The following is a 20,590-nucleotide window of genomic DNA, read 5'->3' on the forward strand; positions in this document are numbered from 1 at the left end:
ATCGTAGTCTCTGTTTAAGCCCCTTGGGGCTAGAGTCTGCAGTTCATGTATCCAGTATGCCTCCCTCTTTTTCAGGAGGCATATCCTGTCGCCCCCTCTGCGTAATGGTGTCACTTGCTCAATAATTTGGAATCTTAGTTGGGCTATGGTATGGCCCTGGGTTATAAAGTGGTAAGGAATGGGCAACAAAGTATTTTTGCATCGTGGATTTGTGTTTTGAAATCCTCTGTTTGATGGGTTGTGTTGTCCCCCATATTACTCCTGAAGAGGGAGGTGCCGGGGTCCTGTACCTTGCCATTCTCCTATCTTAACCCTTATATGTTCCTTCCCCAATCCAGGCAGGTGTGAGGCCGAAGTGTATAGGTTAACACTAACCAGGCAGAAAAGGGAAGACTGACAGGGATAAAGGAAAACTACAATCACACAAAAAATTCACCAAACAACAGAGTGGAACACAAGGTAGGTATAGGAAGGTGAAACCAAATAGAAGAGAATGAGGATGAGCACACAGGATGAGGTTGAGCACACAAACAACCTCAATGCAGAAATCTCCAGAACAACTCTCTAACTGCCAACTCCAAACATTGAACTTCACCTCCAACTCCAAACTAGGCAGTAAGAACTATCTCTGGCAATTCTGAGCATATATAGCAGACCCTTCCACTGCCAGAATGGAAAAAAACTGCACTGTTCAATAAGATGGTGAAGCAGTTCTAATCAGTGCAGGAGTTCGTGAAACCAAACGCTGTAATCTTCTCGCCCCTTGTCTGGGGCAGTATGTCAGTGACACCGCTCCTGAATGAGGCAGCTGAACTGCCTTAAATAGAATGGAAGTATGGAATAGAATGAAAGTATGAGAATGGCCAGTCCCACCCAGCTATTCTGGCTGTTCCTAAAACCCATCCTCCAGACCCATTAAAAAAACCTCTCTGCACTATCCATGCTGTAGCCTGCTTCTCTGACTAAAACCTAACACATCTTATAGGTAGTGTAAGGCAGCAGCTTGCATGACAGTGCAGTAATGAGGCAGTGACTCAAGATAGTTCAACTTAAATGTCTTTATTTTGGCAACTTAGGAAAATAAACTCAAACGTTATCCTCCTGTTCACAGGCGGATCATCCATAACAGTCCGTATCAGTCCATTGCCGTTGGCAATTGCACCACAGTGTAACTTGTGGGTGTAGTAATGACTTTGCTCTCTTTGGCTCTGATCTGTGATCAGTCTCACTTGGACCTGGCATACATAGAACTACTGCTCTGCTGACACACCCAACCCTTACCTGAAAATTTAAATAGGAATCTTGGACATGGGCTACTCCTAAGACCCCGAGTAGAGGAAGAGATCTGTCCCACTACCGTCCTACAGATTTCTCCAAAATAAAAACCTATGTCAGGTTTTCCTTAATCTAGTGTGGTCAAATAGCTTGATGAAGTCCACACTCACTTTTACTTTGCATTGTAACCACAGCTGTGGCTGTAATTACAATGCTCTCCAACGGGTTCAGTATGTTTCTATGCACATTCTGGTGGATACATAACGGCCCTCGTATATGATTCCCCTCACTGCCTCATAGTAACTTTCCTTCTGATCAGGTGACCAGAGGTGTTTTGGCCTCCAGTTTTCATTAGAATTCATCCGCAGAAGCAGAAAACACAGACAGAAGAGGGACCCTGTGAAAGACAATTTTATGTACCCTATGGAATCCAACATCTCATCATTATGCACAATTCCATCTGCTTTGAAGGTGGAAGTCGGCCTCCTCTGTCTCTTAGGGTCTTGTTCCTAAGCTACACATGTGTGGAACTCTTCATTACAGCTAATGAGTTGCACTAACAGACACACAAAAAGATGGAGACATCCACATCCATCACATTTTCTCCCTATATCCTTTAGAAAATTGAAGTAATTTGTGACAGGGCATCTATTGTGTATGCCAACAACGGATATATTCCTCCAGTAATAACCATTTCATATTCTGTTTCATGCTTTGAAATTTATATTATTTTTTTTTGTCCTCCAAGAGGATGTCCTAGAACCCTATACTTGCACTCAGTTAATGTATGTCATTACAAAAGCACAGTCAGACAACAGGACAAAAGATAAAAAATGCAGCAATTTTCTCTATTGTAAAATGTCATAAGATTATAGTAGTTAAATGCTACAATTATTTCTGTTTTTAACATGGTGACCCATTCGCTCCATGTCTCTACATCACAGCAAAGATTTGAGAATGATTTGTTTTGTTTTTTTCTTTTGCTGTGAGCAGCAGAGCACAATATATTTCTTAATTAGGAGCTACACTAATACATATGCTAAGCAATAAAGCTCGGCTTATTTCCATAGCTTCAGTGCTCACAATAATTTAATCAATCTTTTCCGCTTCTAGTAATTGAAAATGGTCCCAAATTGGTCCCATCATAAAACATGATTCTACTGGAAATATAGTAGGATTTGATCTGTTGCGCTCAATAATGGGGGCCATTGCTAGGGTATGTGCCTAGACAGATATGAATTATTTTACACTTGTCATAAGTCTAGGGACTCGTATTCTTGTCCTTAGATTGAAAGACAGACAATTTCAATAAATGGAAAGCTTAGAGGCTAAATGTCTTAAGATTGTAAGGATTACATGTATTAAGTGCTGGTGCCATTATCTAGACATAGATCTTTTCTGTGTACAGCAAGTGTATTAAAATACTAAAACATGAACACTCATTCCTTAGAGATTACCTACTTCTCTGTAATGAAATTGCTGATGAATATATCGTCTACCTCAATGAATACAACCTTCCAACTGAGTTTCATATGTATTAAATAATTTTATTAGTTAGCTGGATATTTAGATCTTTTTTCCCAGCACACCAAACTGGTAAACCAGTGCATCAATGCATGTCACTTGAAATCTTGTCTTTCCTGACCTTGAAGCACTATGGTCCCTTTAAGGTTTTGTTTGCATTAGGAATGTAAAACAGAAGTGTATAAACCATCAAAGCCAAACATTTACATCATGTTTTACATTTCCTGGAGCTTATCTTCACAAATCAATCTAAACCTCCTATAGGATGGATATTATTATAAAAACAAAGAATATAACTATGTTGTTATGAGCACAATGAGCTACAATTACTGCTAAGGGACATTTACACTGTCTGACTGCAACGAGTAAGATAAATTCAAACCATTGGTGGTAGCCTGTTTAGAAAGATTGACTGTACTTCTATGCTCACAGAAAGAACGTTAACGCAATCATTGTTTGGGTGCAGTGTATCACTGTTTTTTGCAGCACATAGCAAGTTTACATTAGATGATGTGCTGCCAAGAATGATGATTTCTAAGCAACCATTTCATTCAACAGGTGATTGGCATCCTGTTTAGTGAGGCTTATGTAAATACACAATTACTCAACATCCAACAAAAAAAAGTCCCAATGAGCACCCAGAAATTGATGTCTGCAAATTCAATGGAACTGTAGACCTATGGTATTCCTAATACAAAGGCACATATAACCCCAAACCATAGATCACTTAATGCCGACACTTACCTCATCTCATGCAGAACCTCTGGCCAAATGTTTCGAGACTGAGACAAATTATGGTTCTCACAAAGTTTGTTGTTTGGTTTTTTTATAATGGCAATTTGCATCAAGTCAAGATTGTTAAAGTAGTTGCCCACTACTAGTACAACCCCTTCTTAAACTAAATGTTCAGCTACAATAAAATAAACCTATATTTACTTCACATTGCGGTCTGGGGCTGTGATGCGGTGGAATGACACATGATGCCTGGTGCCCCCAATCAGCGTCGGCGTCATTGTCCCTGCCTTCAGGCAAACTGAACATGAAGAGGAAGTCCAGGTTGCAGCTGATCCCAGGCTTCATCTTCATGCTCAAAACGTTTGTATAGGTTTATTTATTTATCGCAGGCCGAACATTTAGTTTAAGAAGGGGTTGTCCTAGTAGTTGACAACCCCTTTAAGATGAGAGACTAGATAAATTTTGAAAAACTGCAAAGTAATTTCTTGAAAAACCATCTCCCCTAATTTTCAGCCATGCCTCAACATGTCCTGATTTTATCAATCATTTCAGTGATCTTTTCGTTAGCTCAGAAGAATGTGTTATTGAGGACATATCACTCATTCATGCCAGTTGAATTATAAGAGCAGATTGGTTGCTTTAAAAGGGGCTAATACTTTCAATTATTGTCTTCTTTGCAACTTGTCAAAAGCTTTCACGCTACTTTTTTGGTGTAAAGGTGTTGAACAATTGGACCCTTACAGTCTGATAGCTATTGAAAGGAGATGTAAGTGATATATGTATATTGAAAAGGGTTAAGTAATTTTTAAGTTTAATCCTTTAATATTCTTATTTTGAGCTTTGATTAAGCTGTTTGATATCAGGAAGTCCAAGGAGTGTAAAATAAATAGGCACAACATTGACAAAGACATTCTAAAGTGCTGAGATCAATGAATGGTCAGATGGATAAGACTAGTAAACTGTTTCGAAAGAAGCTTCAACGACACAAGCGAAACGTCATAATGCTAAAAGTGTGTTTTCATATAATAGAGGCTAGAAAACGGAGAGTAGAATCCAAATGAAAGTGCAAATCAGAAAGATTATTCTCATTGACCTGGGCCCCCATCCAATGGGCTTGAGAACGTGGGAAGGTGGAAGATGGAAGGCCTTCTCCAGGAATGGAAGCTGAGCTTAATACATGTTTCATATTGTACAGATTGTTTGGTTCATGGCTAATACCATTTTTTTTTTATCTTCTTTGTTTTCTAGCTATTAACTATATCTTTTAATATTCTTTTGTATTCTCGAGCATGTTTATTTTATTTTCATCTTGGTAGAGTTATTTCATTTATCCATTTTGTGTTAATGCACTCATCTTGCATTTTCAAATCCATTATAAAATGTTAGCGGTCATAGAGTGCCAAGGTTTCTGTCTTGCTTACTCAATTTATTCCGCTAGCGCTTTAATTCTGTGGTTATAGAATAATGGAAACTATCTGGTTAGCGCTTTGACCCTGACAACTATGATTCTTCCCTCACATTGACTGTAGAATAAGAAGAACGAGTTAGTACAGCCGCTGTCCCTCTATAATCCTTTCTGAAAGTGTGATGGATCACCTGAATTGCTCAATGGTCTTTAGAGTTTTTTCCCCATAATATGTGGGAGTAAGGGAGGGGGAGGGATTTACATACGTTTTCAGTTAAAAAATCTAGGAGCAATGATTGTGACTCCTATTTGTGTCCACCATTTTTAGGGTAATAAAGAGAGTTAAAAGAAATGAGACTTTTTTCCAGGGGCCATTCAATTTTTCACTTTTTAGTCTAAAGAGATTATACAAATTAATTTGACCCTGCTTTACAACCTATGGTATTAAGTTGTCCCACTTTCCCATATCTTCCTTGAGTTAAGGCCTGAAGAAAAGATTCTGAATGCCCTGAACAAAAATAAAGCTGCTTTTCATTATGATTCTACGAACACACAATAAGGAAATGAAAAATTATCTGTACTCTTGTTTCTTTTTTAAAACTTTAGCTACTGTAATCCACCACTACTAACTGTTAAATTCTAACTAAACATTTGCCTTATGTTAACCTTACCTTACTGCTAACTACAGGCCTAATTATATATTAATCCTTGGTGTGACTATTGAATTCTACCTACAAAAATAGCATGATACCCCCCTCGTGGTGTGCACAATTGAATTTTAACTATGTAATCACTTACAATACTTAAGTGTTTACCCTGCTGGTGCATTTTATTGAATTTTTTCTACACATGGATTTGCAATACCAGGCCATAAATCTTGAATGGAAAAAGTATGTAAAACATATGAACATTTACTTTGTTAGTGTACACTGCTGAATTTTAACTACTAATATATCTGAATTGCTGATTCTTGCATTGCTATTTACTTGCAGATGTTGCCTCCCAAAAATCAATATAAGACTCAGTTCACATTTACCCTGTGCTCTGCACTAAGCACTTGTGTCAAAGATTCCTTCTAAATCCAAAAAAATGTAATTCAGACAAAACAGACATTGGAACCATTCACTGTAATGAAGCAGTCACTTTGAACTTCTGGTCTTCTTTCTTGCAGTGTCTATGTTATTGGATGTCTCTTTAGTAGTGTTGAGCGATACCGTCCGATACTTGAAAGTATCGGTATCGGAAAGTATCGGCCGATACCGGCAAAGTATCGGATCCAATCCGATACCGATACCCGATACCAATACAAGTCAATGGGACTCAAGTATCGGACGGTATTCCTGATGGTTCCCAGGGTCTGAAGGAGAGGAAACTCTCCTTCAGGCCCTGGGAACCATATTAATGTGTAAAAGAAAGAATTAAAATAAAAAATATTGCTATACTCACCTGTCCGACGCAGCCTGGACCTCAGCGAGGGAACCGGCAGCGTTGTTTGTTTAAAATTCGCGCTTTTACTTGGTTACGTGAAGTCCCGGCTTGTGATTGGTCGCGTGCCGCCCATGTGGCCGCGACGCGACCAATCACAGCAAGCCGTGACGTAATTTTCAGGTCCTCAATGCCTAATTCTAGGCATTCAGGAATTTAAAATTACGTTCCGGCTTGTGATTGGTCGCGTCGCGGTCACATGGGCGACGCGACCAATCACAAGCCGTGACGTCACGGGAGGCAGGAGACGCGCGCATTTTTAAAATTATATCACGGCTTGTGATTGGTTGCGTGCCGCCCATGTGACCGCGACGCGACCAATCACAGCAAGCCGTGACGTAATTTCAGGTCCTGATGCCTATTTCTGCATTGAGGACCTGAAATTACGTCACGGCTTGCTGTGATTGGTCGCGTCGCGGTCACATGGGCGGCACGCAACCAATCACAAGCCGTGACGTAATTTTAAAAATGCGCGCGTCTCCTGCCTCCCGTGACGTCACGGCTTGTGATTGGTCACGTCGCCCATGTGACCGCGACGCGACCAATCACAAGCCGGAACGTAATTTTAAATTCCTGAATGCCTAGAATTAGGCATTGAGGACCTGAAAATTACGTCACGGCTTGCTGTGATTGGTCGCGTCGTGGCCACATGGGCGGCACGCGACCAATCACAAGCCGTGACATCACGGAAGGAAGTAAAAGCACACATTTTAAGCAAAGAACGCTGCCGGTTCCCTCGGTGAGGTCCAGGCTGCGTCGGAGAGGTGAGTATAGCAATATTTTTTATTTTAATTCTTTATTTTACACATTAATATGGATCCCAGGGCCTGAAGGAGAGTTTCCTCTCCTTCAGACCCTGGGAACCATCAGGAATACCGTCCAATACTTGAGTCCCATTGACTTGTATTGGTATCGGTATCGGATTAGATCCGATACTTTGCCGGTATCGGCCGATACTTTCCGATACCGATACTTTCAAGTATCGGACGGTATCGCTCAACACTACTCTTTAGTGCACAAAAGTGTGCTCAGCCGAAGTTGTGCGCAAGCCTAAAAAGACACATAGAGACCAGACTTAATGGAAAGTGACTCTATCTGCCATATTTTAGTGAATGGTTCCATTGCAGGTTTTAGCTTAATCACGTTTTATGGTGATTTAGCCAAAAACTCTGAAGTGCTCAGCATAAAGAATTAGAATCTACATGTATGACACTGGTCTAGTGGGAGCGACCTCGTTAATTTTCAAAAGTGCACGTCTCCAGAAACGCAAGCTAGACACAAAGCATTGGACACTAAGCTGGCATATTTACAATTACCTTATAGATACCGTATGTCTTTTATTTCTTTGTCTATTTAATAAAGTTATATTTTTCGGACATTTGGTTCCTTGTGCACTATATTTCTATACAGATGTGTGAATGTAGCCTCCGGTCTCATTCAGACGTCAGTGATTTTTCACGTATGCAAAAAAACTGTCTGAGATTCACCAATGGTTTTCATACTAATTTCATTTGTGTTTGGTGTTTATGTTTTTATCATTAGAGTTTCATCAGTAGTTTTCACTTATGGAAAAATAAATACATTGCAAAGCTTCTCTTATCAATTGCAATGTAAATCACGGACTGCACACAGATGACAATGCGAGCTGTCCATTATTTTCATGGATCATAGACTTTTCTGGATAATTTTAATGTGAAAAATGTGATTTTCTTTTTTTACATACAGTCTGCAAAAAGAACACCGATATATAAACAATTATTAACAAATGGTGAGAACGCCATACAGAAATCTGCAATAGCAATATTTAAACCCTGCCTGGGTGCCTCTAACCCTAAACTTTCCCTCCACTGAATGCAGGTAACAGTAGTTTTACTACAAAAAGGAAAATATTTAGGCCTGAAAGGAACTGTTGTTTTATTGCTGCAGAAGCAGTATACAAGTACTGCAATAGCAATATTAAACTCTGCAAGAAGAAGTATCCTCTGCATATAGTGCTCCAACTTTAACCTTCTCCATCTGGAATTGGATACAACCTCGCGGAATAAAGAAAGATTAAAAATTCTCTGCAGGTCCAGAATCAATGAAGGATTGTCGAGAGAGCACACAGAAAAAATTAAGGAAATGCACATAGGCATGATTGTTTCAAGTAGTAGAAAGAGTAAAACCCAAGGCAACCTCTCCTCATTCACATAGAGTTTGAAATTTCTCTGCTTAAGATTGGAACAATTTATGTGAGAGTGATCTTGTTCACTACAATACAGACACAATCCTTCTTTAAAACAATAGGATCTTTCAGCTGACCGTTTTTTCTGGCCAATTGCTATGAGTTCTGATAAAGCTTCTCTGGTAAGAGATTTTGAAGATGTCCTATAATGTGGGACATAGCAATCTTGAGCTTTTTACCTTGGTCACTCTCTAAAATTTTAGATTTTAGAGAAATGGAATGTGGCAAACCCCTCTCACTAAGTTTCTCTTTGATCCGAAGTAATGTGGCACCGGTAAGCTGGCACCGAACATAGTCAGGAGAGCATCAGTGTTCTATCGGTTTGTCCCTGGTCAAAGCTGCAGTATGGAATCAGAGGCTAAGTGGACATGACCTGATTCTACGATGCAGATAGAAAGAATGGTGGAGAATGCATCATAGTATTATCCGGTTCCCATAATGGTGCAGCCTTCAGTAAACAAGATAACAAAGAAAAAGGTAGGTCTTAAAATCTCCATCAAAATGAACAGTAGTAGATAAATGAGGAGAATGTCCTGGGTAAGATTTAGGCCTTGGTAAATGTTGAGGAGTCAGAGGTGTAACCATAGGAGATCGAGAAAGTGCATCCATACAAACTGTGATACCTTTCCATAGCTTGTAAATTCTCCTAGTGGCTCACAGCAAAACAAGTTCAGATAAATTCTCCATATGCAAAGGCAATGAAACGGCAAGAGTTGATTGCAGTAGAGAGTGAAGATCATTTAACCCGTTAACGATCACCGATACGCCTTTTCATGGCGGTAGTTAAGGGTACTTAAACCACAGCACTGTTAATTAACCCTCAGGTTGAGATCGCCACTATTAACCGTATAATGGCCAAAAAAAGGCGCGATTTGCCATTTAATTTCTCTGTCCTCCGATGTGATTGCACATCAGAGGACAGAGAAATAAGGTCTCCGATCGCCCTCCAATACTTAACAGTGCCTCCCCATTTCCCTGGGTCCTCCTTCCCCCCACGGCCGCTGGCGTCTTCTTCTGGTAAGAAATTGGCGGGCACATGCACAGTGCACCTGCCGAGATATGCCGGCCGGCACCCAGCAACATTAGGAAGATTTTTCCTATTGGTTCATTTTAGTCATTGTGACAGACCCTATCACAGTGATCAAAATAAAAAAAATAGTAAATGAACTCCTCCTTTATCAAAGGTATTATCAAAATTATAAGATAAAGAAAATATATTTATTTCCATTTTCCCATAAGGGTTACAGTTGGGCTAAAGTGAGTTTGGCTAAAGTTAGGGTTAGGGGCTAAAATTAGGGTTAGAGTTAGGGCTAAAGTTAGGGTTAGAGTTGGCATTAGGGTTAGGGTTAGGATTAGAGTTAGGGTTGGGATTAGGGTTAGGTTTAGGGATGGGATTAGGGTTGAGATTAGGGTTAGGGTTGGAATTAGGGATAGGGGTGTGTTGGGATAAGGGTTAGGGGTATGTTGGGATTAGGGTTGGGATAAGAGTTAGTGTTTGGATTAGGGTTATGGTTGGGATTAGGGTTAGGAGTGTGTTGGGGTTAAGGTTGTGATTAGGGTTATGGTTAGGGTTGGGATTAGGGTTAGGGGTGTGTTGGGGTTAGGGTTGGGATTAGGATTAGGGGTGTGTTGGGGTTAGGGTTGGGATTAGGGTTAGGGGTGTGTTGTGATTAGGGTTGGGATTAGGGTTAGGGTTGTGATTAGAGAGAGGGTTGGGATTAGGGTTTGGATTAGGGTTAGGGTTGTGATTAGGGTTGGGATTAGGGTTAGGGGTGTGTTGGAATTAGAATTTGGATTAGGGTTAGGGTTGTGATTAGGGATAGGGTTTGGATTAGGGTTTGGATTAGGGTTAGGGTTGGGATAAGGGTTAGGGGTATGTTGGGATTAGGGTTTGGATAAGAGTTAGGGTTTGGAGTAGGGTTATGGTTGGGATTAGGGTTAAAGGTGTGTTGGGATTAAGGTTGTGATTAGGGTTATGGTTAGGGTTGGGATTAGGATTAGGTGTGTGTTGGGGTTAGGGTTGGGATAAGGGTTAGGGGTGTGTTGGAATTAGAGTTTGGATTAGGGTTAGGGTTGTGATTAGAGATAGGGTTTGGATTAGGGTTTGGATTACGGTTAGGGTTGGGATAAAGGTTAGGGGTATGTTGGGTTTTGGTTTGGGATAAGAGTTAGAGTTTGAATTAGGGTTTTGGTTGTGATTAGGGTTAGGGGTGTGTTGGAGTTAAGGTTGTGATTAGGGTTATGTTTAGGGTTGGGATTAGGGTTAGGGGTGTGTTGGGATTAGGGTTGTGATTAGAGATAGGGTTGGGATTAGGGTTTGGATTAGGGTTATGGTTGTGATTAGGGTTGGGATTAGGGTTAGGGGTGTGTTGGAATTAGAGTTCGGATTAGGGTTAGGGTTGTGATTAGGGACAGGGTTTGGATTAGGGTTTGGATTAGGGATAGGGTTGGGATAAGGGTTAGGGGTATGTTGGGATTAGGGTTGGGATAAGAGTTAGGGTTTGGAGTAGGGTTATGGTTGGGATTAGGGTTAAGGGTGTGTTTGGGTTAAGGTTGTGATTAGGGTTATGGTTAGGGTTGGGATTAGGATTAGGGGTGTGTTGGGGTTAGGGTTTGGATTAGGGTTAGGAGTGTGTTGGAATTAGAGTTTGGATTAGGGTTAGGGTTGTGATTAGGGATAGGGTTTGGACTAGGGTTTGGATTACGGTTAAGGTTGGGATAAAGGTTAGGGGTATGTTGGGTTTTGGTTTGGGATAAGAGTTAGAGTTTGAATTAGGTTTTTGGTTGGGATTAGGGTTAGGGGTGTGTTGGAGTTAAGGTTGTGATTAGGGTTATGGTTAGGGTTGTGATTAGGGTTAGGGGTGTGTTGGGATTAGGGTTGTGATTAAAGATAGGTTTGGGATTAGGGTTTGGATTAGGGTTATGGTTGTGATTAGGGTTGGGATTAGGGTTAGGGGTGTGTTGGAATTAGAGTTCGGATTAGGGTTAGGGTTGTGATTAGGGATAGGGTTTGGGTTAGGGTTGGGATAAGGGTTAGGGGTATGTTGGGATTAGGGTTGGGCTAAGAGTTAGGGTTTGGAGTAGGGTTATGGTTGTGATTACGGTTAAGGGTATGTTGGGTTAAGGTTGTGATTAGGGTTATGGTTAGGGTTGGGATTAGGATTAGGGGTGTGTTGGGGTTAGGGTTGGAATTAGGGTTAGGGGTGTGTTGGGGTTAGGATTGGAGTTAGAATTGGGGGGTTTCCACTGTTTAGGTACATCAGGGGGTCTCCAAACGAAACATGGCGCCACCATTGATTCCAGACAATTTTACGCTCAAAAAGTCAAATGGTGCTCCCTTCCTTCTGAGCTCTGCAGTGCACCCAAACAGTGGTTTACCCCCACATATGGGGTATCAGCGTACTCAGGACAAATTAGACAACTTTTGGGGTCCTATTTCTCCTATTACCCTTGGGAAAATAAAATATTGGGGACCATAAAATTATTTTTGTGGAAAAAAATGATTTTTTATTTTCATGTCTCTGCATTATAAACTTCTGTGAAGCACTTGGGCGTTCAAAGTGCTCACCACACATCTAAATAAGCTCCTTGGGGTGGTGTAGTTTCCAAAATGTGGTTACTTGTGGGGGGTTTCTACTGTTTAGGCACATCAAGGGCTCTGTAAACGCAACATGACTCCCGCAGACCATTCCATCAAAGTCTGTGTTCCAAAACATCACTACTTCCCTTTAGAGCCCCGACGTATGCACAAACAGTAGTTTTCTCCCACATATGGGGTATCATCGTACTCAGTACAAATTGGACAACAACTTTTTTAGGACCAATTTCTCCTGTTACCCTTGACCAATTTCTCCTGTTACCCTTGGAAAAATAAAAAATTGTGGGCTAAAAAATGATTTTTTATTTTCATGGCTTAGCGTTATAAACTTTAGTGAAACACTTGGGGGTTCAAAGTTCACACAACACATCTACATAAGTTGCTTGGGGGATCTAGTTTCCAAAATGGGGTCACTTGTGTGGAGTTTCTACTGTTTAGGCACATCAGGGGTTCTGCAAATGCAACATGATGCCAGTAGTGATGAGCGAACGTGCTCGACACTACTCAATATGTGCCCGAGTATCGCTATACTCGGCATACTTGGCGAGCAGCAAGCATTTCCGGAATTATTCGGTGGTAACTGCAGTCTCCACCCAGCAGTTTTGGCGGACTAGAGACCCAATCACGGTGCAGGGATTGTCTGCCAGGCCATGAAACGCCGAAGCCATCTTTGTTGTGGTCGTGCTGTGATTGGCTTGGCCGCACAGCATCATCCCGAGTATGAGACCTGGCGCCGCCCTGCTCGCCGCATTCTGTTCCTGTTTCAGCAAGAATAGGGAGAGCTGCTGCCGAGATAGGGTCAGAATAGTGGTTTTTAGAGTTAGTGTAGGTCTGCAACTCTTACATCCACAACTCCTCAGAAACCAAAAGTCCTTTTTAGGGCTAATTCGTGGGTCCCGATATTGCAGCGCTAGGTAGGCATGGCACGGCATATCCACATCAGTGCAAGGCCTGCAGGCATTGTATGTATGTCCATTGCTCTCATTGCATCCTTCCCAAAGCTCCATAATTATCTGCTGCTGCTTCAGCTTATTTACTATATTCCTATTTTTTTCCCAAAAATTTACTCCCCCCAAAAAAAAAAATATACAGTCTGTTCTGTCAGACTGAGGAGGCTGTTGAAAAATCATAGTTTGTCAGGCATACATAGCATAGTTGTGTGTGCTACCCTTGTGCCACTTTTTTTTTTTTTGGTGTTTTAAATCCACCGAAAAAGGCCTCATATATCTCTGTGCTCCAAGTTTTTGCATTGTAGGCCGGTGTACTTATTTTTGGTCTGTCTGATACTCAAATTCTATACAGCACTATTTAGCATAAAAAAAATTCTAAGGCCGCATGTTTGCCAGTGTGGTATTTCCGTGAGAGCCCTCATATATCTGTGTGCTCCAAGTTTTTGTCATTGTAGGCCAGAGGACCCCTTTTTTTGCTGTCTGTTGCTGAAATTATATACAGCACTATTTTGCCTCCAAAAAATATTACAAGGCCACATATTTGCCAGTGTGGTATTTCCATGACAGCAGTCATATATCTGTGTGCTCCAAGTTTGGTCATTGTAGGTCGGAGGACCACTTTTTTTGCTGTGTGCTACTGAAATTATATACAGCACTATTTAGCATACAATAATATAAACAGGCCACAGATTTGCCAGTGTGGTATTTCTGTGAGAGCCCTCATATATCTCTGCTCCAAGCTTGGGCATTGTAGGCCGGTGTACTTATTTTTTGGCTGTCTTATACTCAAATTATATACAGCACTATTTTACATAAATTAACTTAAAAAAAGGCCCCAAAAATTGAATACAGTCTGTTAGGTCAGGCTGAGGCCAGCCTGGTGTTTGGGTTTGTAAAATCGTAGATTTGCTGGCATACTGATCAGATATTATTTCGCTACTAATAAAGACAGTTGTGTTGAGCATTTGAAATAGTGCAGTAGTCCATTTAAAATGGTTAAGGCAAGGGGTAAGGGATGGGGAAGTGGACGTGATGCTGATGGTGCATCCAGAGGACGAGGACGCGGCCAAGGTGAAAGTGGGCAACAACAAAGACCCACATGTTCTCGCTCGACCTTCCTGTCCCAGTTTCTAGGGGACCGCAGCACACAACTATTGAAGCCAGAGCAGTGTGAAACGGTTGTTGGTTGGATAGCGGATAATGCTTTCATTCACTTAGCCACCACCACCACCTTGTCTTCCACACGGTCAAGTCTGAGTAGCCGTGAGTATGGCCAGGATATTCCTCACCCTGATCCTCCTTCCTCCCACCATGCCGAGTGCGCTGAGACAACTGATCTCACACTTGGACACTCTGAAGAGTTGTTCAGTTTTCCATTTCAAGATTCAGAAATCTCTGCTGGTCAACTTAAAGTGGGGAAAGATGAGATCGCATGTAGAGCTGCCCAAAGCTTTGACCAGCCCCGGTCACACGAAGGTGATGGTGGGAAAGTGCCACAAGAGGTGGACGATGATGAGACACAATTGCCAGAAAGTCAGGAGGATGAGCAGGGTGCAGATGTGGAAGACGAGGTGGTGGATAACATAGTGACTGACCCAACCTGGCACGAGGACATGCATAGCGAGGACAGCAGCACAAATGGGGAAGGAGGCATATCCCCCCAACAGGCAGGAAGAAGCAGTGTGGTGGCCATAGACAGAAGGCGTGCTTCTGTTCCCAGTAACATCAACATGAGGGAAGTTGCCATTCCAACTGTTAGATCTTCACGAGTCTGGTTATTTATTAAATATGAGAGGTAGAAGTGTGTGCACTACTATATGAGGTGCCAAGGTAGGTTCCCACACCATGTGTAACTCAAAAGAAAGAATCCGGCACTCAACTTAATGCTTGTGAGAGGTTTAATTGTAGCACCCAAAAAGTTTTGGTCCTAGTTCAGGACCTTCATCAGTTACGTTCTAATAGGTGGATGTATCAGGTAATTGTGTCAGAGGATACACTGTAATCTGCATCTGCTAATGAGTAGCTTATATATTGCCGTGTAGCGATTAGAATGGGCTCTTGCAGCAAGTGTGCCTCAGTGTCCAGACGCGGTGTCCCCTGCTCGTCCGACACATGAACTGGCTCTCTACACCTTGGAGGTCCTGGCCTGCCCTGCTGCTAGCATTCTGTCAGAGTGGGTTTTTAATGCCGCTGGTGGAATTATCACAGATAAGCGCATCCGCCTGTCAACTGAAAATGCTGACAGGCTGACTCTTATAAAAATGAACAAGGCCTGGATTGGGAAAGACTTCTGTACACCAAGTGAAACCAGCCAAACATAACCTCAAATACATTCTCTCTTTTGGGGAGGTGTATTGTCATGCACCTCTTCACAACTACACATGTACGCTTCCACATTTGGTCTGTTTGTTGTTCTCCTCCTCCTTATCCTCATCCTCATCATCCAGAATCACTAGATGACTAGAGTAAATGTGCTCTGTACTATTATAGGCCGGTGATTTTTGGGCACGGGGGCTGTGAAGGCACTATTTAGTTTTGTAAAAGCAGGACCCACATTGGGGAATTGGGCATTACATTACATTGGGCCTACTTCTTAAGTCTGTCTCCTGCAATGTGTCCTTTAACTGCCACTAGATGACCAGGGTGCACGTGCTCAGTACTGTTATAGGCCGGTGATTTTTGGGCACGGGGGCTGTGAAGGCACTATTTTATTTTGTAAAAACAGGACCCCACATTGGGGCATTGGGCATTTCCACTGTTTAGCCACATCAAGGGCTCTCCAAATGTGACACGGCATCCAATCTCAAAATTCCAGCCAATTCTGCATTGAAAAACTCAAACGGCGCTCCTTCCCTTCCGAGCTCTGCCATGTGATCAAACAGTGGTTTACCCCAACATATGGGATATTGGAGTACTCAAGACAAATTTCACAAGAATACTGGGCATCTAATTTCTCCTGCTACAATAGTCAAAATAAAAATTTTGGGGAGAAACGATAATTTTTGTGGAAATTTTTTTAAATTATTTTTATGACTCTACGTTATAAACTTCTGTGAAGCACTTGGGGGTTCAAAATGCTCACCACACATCTATGTAAGTTCCGCAATGGGTCTAGTTTCCAAAATGGTGTCAATTGTGGGGGGTTTCCACTGTTTAGGCACAACAGGGCCTCTCCAAACGCAACATGGCGTCCGATCTCAATTCCAGCCAATTCTGCATTGAAAAACACCACTTCTTCTCTTCCAAGTTCTGCCGTGCGCCCAAACAGTGGTTTGCCCCCACATAGGGGGTATCAGCGTATTCAGGAGAAGTTGCACATCAAACTTTGTGGTTCAGTTTCTCTTTTTACACTTGAGAAAATAAAAAAAATTGGTTCTGAAGTAAAATGTTTGCAAAAAAAATTAAATGTTAATTTTTTCCTTCCACTTTGCTTCAGTTCCTGTGAAACACGTAAAGGGTTAATAAACTTTTTGAATGTGGTTTTGAGCACCATGAGGGGTGCAGTTTTTAGAAACATGTCACTTTTGGGTCTTTTCTGTCATATACACCCATCAAAGTGACTTTAAATGTGAGGTGTCCATAAAATTTGGCTTTGTAAATTTTGTTGTAAAAATGAGAAATCACTGGTCAACTTTTAACCCTTATAACTTCCTAACAAAAAAAATTTGTTTCCAAAATTGTGCTGATGTAAAGTCGACATGTTGGAAATGACATTCATTAACTATTTTTTGTGACATACAGTAACTCTCTAATTTAAGGGCATAAAAATTCAAAGTTTGAAAATTGCAAAATTTTAATATTTTTTGCCATATTTCAGTTTTTTTCATAAATAAACGCAAGTAATATCAAATAAATGTTACCACTAAGATGAAGTTCAATATGTTATGAAAAAACATTCTCAGAGTCAGTGGGATCTGTTGAAGAGTTCCAGAGTTACAACCTCATAAAGTGACAGTGGTCAGAATGATAAAAATTGGCCCAGTCATTAAATTGCAAATTGGCTCCGTCACTAAGGGGTTAAGTAAGAGTTTGCAATGCTTACAGCACACAATAGGTTAACCAGTAGGTCTGAGAAGCAGTACATGCAAATTGTAGATGCAATTAAGACCATAGGGGTGATTCTGAATATTTCACAGAATTTTTTGATGAAAGCGTCCTACTTCAAATAAATCACCGAACAAAAAGACACTATTTAACGATAAAGTAAATGACACCATAAAACTTAGCATTTACTTATTATTAATAAAAGACTTTATAAACACCATACACGACCTAAAAACATTAATGGCTGCAAACACAGATACAGGGTGCACCGTCTCCCTAAAGGGCTCACTATCTGTGCCCTACCTTGCTGCAGAGGTTGGCACCCTATTTTCCTTCGCAATGGCGCCCCTGCTCAACGTAGGCTTGCCCCAACTTTCCCTAATAAACCCTATCGTGTGGAAAGATAGTACAAGACGGCATTCAGCAGACCATACATTACAGACAGTAAAATTGTATACTGGGCAAAAAAATGTTCAAAAAAGTGTGTTTTTGGTATTCCCCACTCAATATGAATATATTGCACACATAGATATGGAATATAAATACACTCTTATGGCCTGTGCAATAAGTGCGTAGATAAATTAACACTTAAAAAAATTGCACATAAGTACCGGCCTTAGCTATATCAGAGTAGCCTATACCCCTGCTCTGAACCTAAATACACTCTACCTGTCTGCGGGGGTTGGCACCCTATAGACCTGCGCAATGGCGCCCCCGCTCTAGTCGACTGTCCCTACTGCACCCTGTAATCTTGTAAACTAGGTGCAAACATATGCTTAATAGCACAGAAAGGGAAGGCAGGATAAAGTGCAAACAACAGTGCAAACATATGCTTAATAGCAGCGAAAGGGGAGGCAAGATAAAGTGCAAACACCAATGCAAAACTATTATATGCCCAGTAACCTTACATAAACAAATACCAGCTCATATAGACAAATATATACAATGTTCTAAACAGATGTAAGTATGTTCAACTCTCGACGCGTTTCCCCTATGTAGGTTCATCAGGAGACATACTAATATTTTAGTCAGATATCAAAGCATGGAAACTTATCTGACTGTAATCAGGGGAAGATTTTCTAGAGCGATCCGCCCTCTAATTGCAGTGGGGAACGATGTCCATCCAACACCTGCCAGACTGTGTCAGCCTTATAGTAAGTGCGTTTGTAATACTACTTATACCTTCATCTAGCTCCCGTCCCACGCCAGAAATTGATGTTTCCGGGTAGCGTTCAATTTACCGCCAATCCGGCGGTGAAGCGCATAATGCGCTCCATACATCGCATGCGTAATAACCCTGGCCAGATACTACTTCCGGGTGACACTTCAGTGTAACGGTGGGACGCAAGGAGCGCTTCACATCACGCATGCGCAGTACACCAATCGCGCACGCGCATTACTGCCTCCCTGTTAGACTTTTAGCTTATAAGGTAAAGCGCCGTATATTCACTTTCTCAACTGCGCTAAGTCCCGCCTTTTACTATACGCAAACCTTTACAATGTATAGGCAGAAATTGAAGGTACTTTCCATTACTATATATATATTAGCCTCTTACTAAAAAATTTTTTTTCTTTTTTCATCCATATTTAGGCCGTAATAATGACAACAGCATTTCAAAACATATATTATAATATAAATATAGATAATGACCATCTCCTATTCCGGACCAATGGGTCAGCGGATATAAGAACTATCCAGGATTTTATAGAGAATTTCATGTCAATATTTTTATACAAAGCAACCGAATTGCAGCTGATCATTAAGACCCCTTGGTTTACTGCTTTTCATTTGGAAGATCCATTTTGCTTCCTTCTGAAGTATGTGTCTATCCCAGTCACCACCCCTTACTGGTGGTATGACAACCTCTATAACTGAAAAACTACAACAATTTAAATCTCCCCCATGTACACTCCTCACATGGTTAGAGATGGGGGTATCCATACCATTCAAAATATCCCCTATATGTTTCCCCATTCTTCTACGCAGCTCACGTTTTGTTTTGCCCACATAATCCATGGGGCAGCTGCATTGAAAGAGGTAAACAACTCCCTCTGTTTTGCAATTCGCAAAATGTCTCATTTCATATGTTTTATTCGTGGTGGAACTCATAAAGGTATTACCCCTGGAGATATATTTGCAGAACTTGCATTTGCCACACCTGAAAGTGCCATTTTGCCGTCTCTCCAACCATGTGGGAGTTTTTTTGGGGGGACAAAAAGAACTATGTACCAATTGGTCACGGATCGATCTCCCTCTTCTGTATGTAATGGATGGAACATCTGGGATTACATCATTCAGAACTGGGTCCATTTTTAGGATGCCCCAGTATTTTTTAATTATCTCTCTCACCCTATGTGCCTGATCATCAAAGGTGCCTATAATCCTAAGGTCATTATTTTCTTCCTTAGTCCTTTTTACAAGTAGTGAAGACCTTTCCTTTGCACTTGAGTACCTAAAAGCCTCATTTAAAACCCCTAGGGGATACCCTCTATCTAAAAATTTTTCTCTCAAGTCCCTTGCTTGATTAAAGAGGCTGGAGTCAGTAGAGCAATTTCTCCTCGTCCGTAGGTATTGCCCCTTTGGGATACCCCTTTTTAGACTCTTCGGGTGGTGGCTCTCCCATCGTAATAAGTTATTAGTTGCTGTCGGTTTATGGAAAGTTTCAGTCATTATGCAGCCAGTATTACTTCTTGAGAGCTTAAGATCAAGGAAATTAATAAATTCATATCTGAACTCATAAGTTAACTTTAAACCAATCTCATTATTATTTAACTCCTCCACAAACCTAGAGAATGATGTCATACCTCCTGACCAGAGTATTAGTACGTCATCTATAAACCTGCCCCAGAATAATATCTGGGGCTTCCACCAATATGCATCATCCTCACCAAACACCATCTGGTCCTCCCACCAGCCCAGGAACAAATTTGCATACGTGGGGGCACAGGGGCTCCCCATCGCAGTGCCCCTGAGCTGGTGGAAGAAACCGCCTCCAAATGCAAAGTAATTATGTCTCAACACAAATTCAAGGAATCCCAAGACACACTGGTTATGTTGGAATAAATGCGTGCCCCTTGAACGTAGAAAGTAACCAACTCCTTGTAGACCCTTTTCATGTGGTATATTGCTATATAAAGCCTCAACATCTATGGAGGCAAAAGACACGTCATCATTAAGATCTATATCTTCCAATTTGAGAAGAAGATCAGAGGAATCCCTTATGTAAGAGGGTAATGAGGTTACAAATGGTCTCAGTACTCTATCAACATACACACTTGTATTTTGAGTAATGGAGTCTATCCCGGCCACTATTGGGCGACCCTTTAAAGGATTAAGGCCCTTGTGCACC

Source organism: Ranitomeya variabilis, chromosome 1, assembly GCF_051348905.1.
Source record: "Ranitomeya variabilis isolate aRanVar5 chromosome 1, aRanVar5.hap1, whole genome shotgun sequence".
In the NCBI taxonomy this organism is placed as follows: domain Eukaryota; kingdom Metazoa; phylum Chordata; class Amphibia; order Anura; family Dendrobatidae; genus Ranitomeya; species Ranitomeya variabilis.